Source organism: Octopus sinensis, unplaced genomic scaffold (assembly GCF_006345805.1).
Source record: "Octopus sinensis unplaced genomic scaffold, ASM634580v1 Contig00058, whole genome shotgun sequence".
NCBI lineage: Eukaryota > Metazoa > Mollusca > Cephalopoda > Octopoda > Octopodidae > Octopus > Octopus sinensis.
Genome location: NW_021823611.1, coordinates 3,051 through 11,283, shown reverse-complemented (window position 1 = coordinate 11,283; position 8,233 = coordinate 3,051). Strand labels below are relative to the sequence as shown.

Below are 8,233 nucleotides of genomic sequence, written 5' to 3'. Positions count from 1 at the left end.
GTTTGATTCCCAGCAGACATTGTATCCTTGAGCAAGACACTTTATTTCACATTGCCCCATTTCACTCAGCTGGCAAGAATGAGTTGTACCTGTAATTCACAAGGGCCAGCCTAGTCACATTCTGTGTCATATTGAATCTCCCTGAGAACTACATTAAGGGTATATGTGGCTGTGGGGTACTCAGCCACTTGCATGTTAATTTCACGAGCAGGCTGTTCTGTGGATTGAACCAACTGGAACATTTGTCATCATAACCGATCAAGGGCCAGTTTTTTTTTCCATGTAAATATGTGTGTGTGTGTGTGTGTGTGTGTGTCTATGTTTGTCCCCAACCACCACTTGATGACCGATGTTGGTGTGTTTACATCCCCATAACTTAGCAGTTCGGCAAAATAGATCAACAGAATAAGTACCAAGCTTTAAAAAAAAAGTACTGAGGTCAATTCATTCGACTAAAACTTCTTGAAGGTGGTGCCCCAGCATGGTCACAGTCTAATGAATAAAACTAGTAACAGGTAAAGGATAAAAGAACTCTCTCTCTCTCTCTCTCTCTCTCTATATATATATATATATATATATATTGTGTGTGTGTGTGTGTAGACCATGTACTTTTGCAATACTGAAAAGAGCAGGGCTTCTATAGTAAACCATTGGTACATTCACACCACACAGCTTCTATACTGCGACATTAGCAACAACGTAGTGTTATGACAGTGTGGTGGTGGTAGTGTGGTGATGGCATTGTCACCATGACAACAATACTATTGTATCAATATGAAGACTGACCTTTATTTAAAAGGTTGATCTTTTAATACAACAGAGTAAATATCACCACCAACACCAGTCACCAGCACCCCCCCCCCAACAACAATATTTTGCATCTGTCTTCTATTGTGGCACAGCTCGGACAAAGCTGTTCCAGCACACACACATATCTTTATGTGTGTGTGTGTGTGTATATACATACACACACAAGCAGACGTGCATGTGTGTGCATGAAACAAATGTGAGATGAGAGAGAGAGAGAGTCCAATATGTGATGTATTTGAACAGCAAAGATAAATAAAGATATATTAAATACCATACAAGATAAATTGAGTTATTGAAATTGTCTCTGCTTCTGGAGAAGACAGAGAAAGGATGATGGTGTTATGGTGGGGGGGGGGGAGTAGTAGAGACAATGGTATATAGCTAGTTAATGGTGGTGGTGTTGTGTGTGTGTGTATTCATTAGAAAGACAAACAGACAAAAGATATACACATATATATGTGTACATGTGCAAGCATTAGTGGTTCAGTGGTAGAATGCTTGCTTGCCATGCAGGCGGCCTGGGTTCGAGTCCCAGCCACTGCAGTGTATTGTTGTTTTGTGAAGGCTCATGGCTCAGTGGTTAGAGTATCAGGCTAACTATCATTACATAGTGAATTCGATTCCCAGACCAGGCTGTGTGTTGTGTTCTTGAGCAAGATATTTTATTTCACATTGCCCCAATTCACTCAGCTGAAGAAATGAGTTGTGATGTTGCTGGTGCCAGGCTGTATCGGCCCCTTTGCCCTTTCCCTTGGATAACATTAATGGTGTGGAGAGGGGGGGATGGCATACATGGCCAACTGTCAATCTTCCATAAGCAACCTTGCCCAGACTTGTGCTTTGGAGGGGAACTTCCTTGGTGCAATCCTATTGTCATTCATGACTCAAGGGGCTCTTTACCCTTTTACCCTTTACATGTGCCAAAACAGACAGAGAAGTCTGGTGCAGGCTCCTGACAAACCGTCCAACCCATGCCAGCATCGAAGGCAGACATTAAGCAATGATGATGATGACGTGCATATGCATATGTGTGTGTGTTTGTGGATGTATATATCATCATGATAATCGGGATTATGAAGTCCATGCTTTTCCATGCTTAGATGAGTCAGCTGAAGCTTATTGAAGCAGAGTTTCTATGGCTGGATGCCCGTCTTGTTACCAGAAAAGCATAAATATTAAAGTTGACATAGAAAACTGGACGCCGTCTGAATGTTGGAAAAGAGTTACCTGTATCCTGGTGATTGGCACCAGGTATCAAAATGCCAGCATCTTGAACAGCAGCTCAATGTTTTGTGAACACTGTGAAGGCTGTAGGATGTGACATGGACAGCTGCAACGGAGACTACAAAGTTATGACCAGCACGAAGGGACACAGCTTCTGCATGTTGGAATTCCTCTCCTAATGTTTGAACAGGGCCATAGGTCATTTCAGATGGCTGCTGGGGACAGTTGTCAAACCTTGCCCGGAGAGGGTTGTTACCTGAAGGTCATATGTGTTGCGTCAGGACTGGCTCCTTTTCATACCTCCAGAAAGAGTTACAAGTGGTAGTCAGAGCATTTCTGCAATTTTAGCCCCAACGTCTGGCTCCTTAATTCTCCTGATTCTAATCCCATGGATTACTATGTGTGGGGTACGGTTGAGAAAGGCTCTAACTGCACTGCCTGCAACATCAAGGATGAGCTGACAACGAAGACGAAGGAGACGTTCAAAGACCTTCCCAAAGATACAATCAGGAATGCATGTGCCAGCTTCCAAAGTTGTCTTCACACCATGGTGGAGGCAGAGGGGAGCTACTTTGGGGAAATTTATCTCCCAGCCATAATCTAGATGATATTTTGGGGTCTTTTAAAATACTTTTATTTTTGTATGGAACACTGTTTCCTGTTTTTTAAGTAAACTGTCAAATATTTTGTCCAAACACCCAGTGTGTGTGTGTGTGTGTGTGCATGTGTGTGCGCGTGTGTGCACATGCGCATACACACATTGTGTACACAAACACGCACACACACATATATTCTTTTATTTGTTTCAGTCATTTGACTGCGGCCCTATTGGAGCCTTTAGTTGAAGAAACTGACCCCCAAACTTATTCTTTGTAAGCCTAGTACTTAATCCATCAGTCTCTTTTGCCGAACTGCTAATTTACGGGAACCTAAACACACCAAGATCAGTTATCAAGTGATAAAGGGGGGACAAACACAGACACACACATACTTTATATTATATATATATATATATATATGTGTATGTATATATGTATATATGAATACGGCAGTTTTCTTTTAGTTTCTGTCTACCAAGTCCACTCACAAGGCTTTGGTCGGCTCGAGGCTATAGTAGAAGGCACTAGCACAAAGTGCTATGCAGTGGGACTGAACCTGGAACCTTGTGATTAGGAAGGAAGCTTCTTACCACACAACGATGCCTGTATGTATATATAAATATGTATACACACACACAGTAGTATGTATCTACACATTCACACACACACACACACACATCAATTAAGGAAATTCTTATAATATTAACATGGCAGTGCTTACAAACCATAATTAGAAAGACATTAACTAATGATGAGTGGTGGGGGGACCGGAGGTGGACGTGGAGAGATATCAGTGGTGGAGGTGACAGGAGACATTGATATGGGGGTGAGGTCACTGGTAGTACTGGTGGGTATTTTGCAGGGTGTGTTGCTTGTAATTGTATTAAACAGGGACGCAGTGACCATAAAATAAGGCAGTGGAGAACAAAGTCAGTTGGGTAGAATATGGGTGGGTGCATATATATACACACACACACACACACACACATAAATACACGTATCATCATCATCATCACTTTCGTTATTTAACATCCACTTTTCCATGCTTACATGGGCAAGATGCATTTCATTGAAGCAGATATTCTATGCTTAGATGCCTTCTCTGTCACCAACCTTCACCTGTTGCCAAGTAATATTTCCTCAGGGTTGGGCCAGATTTTCTATAAGGATCGCAAATGAAGGACTCCACTTTTATGATGGAATTCTTCAGTTACAAACATATATATATATATATACAGTAATCCCTCGATTATCGCAGGTGTTACATTCCACCCTCCACCCCCTCAATAGGTGAAAATCTGTGAAATAGAAACAGTACTGTACTGTATATTTTTTTCATTATTTTTATAATTTGTATATATTTATTTTATTATAAATTCAAAACAACACCACAGGAATCAACGTAAGCTTAAAATAATAAACCGCGATAGGTGAACTGCAATATGGTGAGGGATCACTGTCTATATATATATATATATATATATATATATATATATATAGTATGTATATTATCAATACAAGAAGATACTACAATAATATATTAATATATTAAGATATATTACACATTTTATTTTGTGAGTCCATCTCACAAGGGAAAGATCATTTTAGTTTGCTGTGCCTGCTCCCCATAAACATAACTGAGATTAGTGTCTCTTTGTGGCTCTCAGAGTTGATGTTTTGACTTTTATTTTTAGCAATCACTAATACTATTTTGCTCCCTTGAGTTATTAATTCCTTTTGGGTTTTTAATTGCTAGCCATACATATGTGTTTAATATATCTTACACTAATTCTATTAATTTAGAGTAGCATATGCAATGAAACAACAGTTCAATAACCCATCTACTGGAACTAGCAAACATATACATCAAAATACCAAGAAAAGAGATGTAAACCGCAATGAAAAGCACCAGATATGGCCAAATCATGATAGTAGAAATTATTGTGATATAGCTGACATTGTTACAATGTCAGAAAATGAAGTCAGAACTGCCATATATATGAATAAGTATAATAAATACTCATGCAGAGAAAAGTCAAAATGCCCATTGTTGAACCTCTGTATGAGTACAAATCTTGTATATAAATGTACCGTGCACACAAGGGGAAGGCCGTATATTTACATTGGGGCAACAGCTGATTCATTCAAGAATCTATGTCACCAGCTTCAAGAAAATCAATAACAGACATTCAACGTCTTTGGTCAATTTTCAGTGGCACCTTCAGAAAATTGAATATAACATAATATGGTCTATAGTAAGGCACGCAAAACCATATAATATCATTTCCAGGAGATACCAACTCTGCCCCAAGAAATCCTTGTCACGTATACACATATATATGTGTATACATGAGAGAGAGAGAGAGAGAGAGAGCAATAAGAAAATGGAGGGGATCAATAGGTGGTATTCATCAACTTTTAGACATTATATTATGTCAATTTACTTACTAAAAGGACAATTATAACAATATGCATACATGTATAATTGGGATTTCTATTGCTATATATTATATATTCTAATAATTACTGATGTTTTTATGTTTTATATATTATATATGTAAAGCATATGTTATACATGTATGCATATTGTTATAATTGTCCTTTTAGTAAATAAATTGACATAATATAAAGTATAAAAGTTGATGAATACCTCCTATTGATCCCCTCCATTTTCTTATTGCTCTATAAATTAATGGTAAAATATCTCTTTACCCTCATCTATTTATTACACTCGGCAATGTAATTGCCATGCAATGAAAAAACACTTGTGTATTAATAATTGGGTATTCTACCAGCAGTATTTTGGATAGACATTATCCCTTAGTTGGTTGGATTCACAACCTCTAACTTTCTTGGAATTTATATATATATATTATATATATATATATTACAGAGATGTACTTGCATAGCAAATGACCTGATCTGAGATTGTGTGCTGGAACGAAAACAATTGTAGCGTGGAAGGTGTTTATAAGCCATTATATATTACAGAGATGTACTTGCATAGCAAGTGACCTGATCTGAGATCATGTGCTGGAACGAAAACAATTGCAGCGTGGAAGGTGTTTATAAGCCATTTAAGAAACACACAAAAACAGTTAGATTCACTTCAGAATTTTGTCGGTGAAGAGGTTGCAGTCTCAAAGTGACAAAAATATTTTGACAAATTAAAATATAAATGTTGAAGTGAATCTAACGGTTTTTGTGTGTTTCTTAAATGGCTTATAAACACCTTCCATGCTGCAATTGTTATATATATATATATATATATATATTATATATATACGATGGGCATCTTTCAGTTTCCGTCTACCAAATCCACTCACAAGGCTTTGGTCGACCCGAGGCTATAGTGTATATATATATATATATATATATATATATATATATAATATACACTTATTTATAAATTTAGAGTGGGTTGTAGATATTTGTTTGACATCTAGTTCTAGTGTATAGGCGTTGGCATTCCAGCACTCTTAATTATAATTATATTTTTATAATTATTAACTTAAGAATATAAATATATGTATGCATACACATGTGTGTATACATGTATATAAATATATATATACCTAAATATGCAAACATGTGCATACTTAATATACATATATATATATATATACACACACACACAAATTATATATATATATATATATATATATACACACACACACAAATTATATATATATATATATATATATGCACACACACACACACACACAAACTCTGGGCAGGGGGAGCGACCAAGTCATATATCAAGTGGAAACTTCAAAGTTGCTATCAGCATTACACTGTGCACTTGTATTGAGTCCATTTTTCAGTCAATGCCCGTTGTCTGAATGCATACAATTGCACACAGGTTTAACTAATTATATACATACACATATATAGGTATATATATATATAGCACTTCGTCTTAACTAATTATACATGAATATGCACAAATGCGTGTGTGTGTAAACTGTTTAGATGCAGAGCATTTTAATTGCTGATGGTTTTCATAGCAACCAGATTGCTGCTCCACATCCCACAGAGTAGCAGTGTGACAGGAGAGAGGAGTAGGAAGAGGAGAGATTAATGAGGGAGGTGGCAGAATTGAAAGTATACAGATGATGACATTGGGTTACAGGAAGAGATTAAGATAATGCAGTGGTAGCAGTGAGAGAGGATCAGGCAGAGGTGCAGCTGGTGAGAAAGTGGCTGATGATTGAGAGATAGAAGAGAATGAGAGATGCTGGGTGTGTGTGTGTATGAGGAGGAGTAGGAAGAGATAGAGGATAGTGAGAGATGCTGAGTGTAGGGGGAGTGGGAAGAGGTAGAATGATGAAAATAGTGGGGGGGAGGTTATATGATGGTGGTGGTGGTGGTGATAGCGGAGGGGGAGGAACAGCAGTGATGACACAATGGCTGTGATGTAGTTGTAGAAATGGTGGAAATGGCAGAGCAAGAGAGGCGAAGTCACAGACAAGCAACTTGAACACGGACACGATAAGCACATATTTCTGTGTCGGTGCGTAAGTGTGCACATGCACACACACACACACTCTCGCACACATACACACTAGTGTGCAACCACACATATATACATCCTCTATACACATACACGTGTACACACACTGGTATTTAACATAGACATACTATACACCCTCGTTCCCATATAGACATGTGTGCACTAACTTGTGTATAACCATGTCTGTATGTATATATATATATATATATATATATATATATATATACACACACACACACACATACACACACTCACACACACACACAAATACACATTTTACACACCAGTGTATCACCACATGTATATACACACAACCTTCACAACACCACCCACCTCGCACACATCCTGGTCATCTGATCACAAACACCACATGTAGGAGTTTCTACAATCACTAGACCTGCTGGAAATAGAAGCAAAATGTCCTTCAAAATAAACCTGACTGTGAAATACCGGAGGACACATTAGATAATGTAGTCTTAGATACAAAATGTCTGAATAAAAGATGGGATGGTCACAGCTGGAATATCTTTAGTTATAGGTCAGTTGGAGCTGCCTTTCCTTGTTGATATTTAGCCTCTGGTTCAGTCCTGATCCAGATGGACATATGATCAAAGATGTTCCAGCCATGACCATCCCATCTTTTATTCAGACATAGTGTATCTAGGATTACATTAACTAATGTGTCAGTTCTTAGGACAGTAAAGTATGATTTAAGGGAAAAGGGAGATTTCTCTATCATTAATAGGGTTTTTCTCCTCAAGGACTGACCCTTTCAAAAGATGAAAACTCTGCTCTTCCCTTCAATCCCTTCACTCTCACAGTTATGAAGATCCTTTACGCTAATGACTTATTACATGACAACCCCTCCTGTGATGCTGCCACCATGAAATCTACCCCAGGACACTGTAAAGTGGTTGGTGACAGGAAGAGCATCCAGCTGTAGAACAAACCAACACTGAGAGATGGTGAGTAAAGTCTGCTCCTCTCACCAACCCATTCCATGTTTTCATAAACTTTATTGATGAAGGCACATGGCTTAGTGGTTAAGGCATTTGGTTCATAGTCATAAGGTCATAAGTTCGATTCC

At 38.0% G+C, this 8,233-nt stretch overlaps 1 non-coding gene across 1 annotated transcript; it reads left to right on the top strand.

Moving 5' to 3' along the window:
- Positions 1-1,282: 1,282 nt before the first annotated feature.
- Trnag-gcc lies at positions 1,283-1,353 on the top strand. The gene has a single exon. It is a non-coding gene; the product is annotated as a tRNA-Gly (tRNA).
- Positions 1,354-8,233: the final 6,880 nt, after the last annotated feature.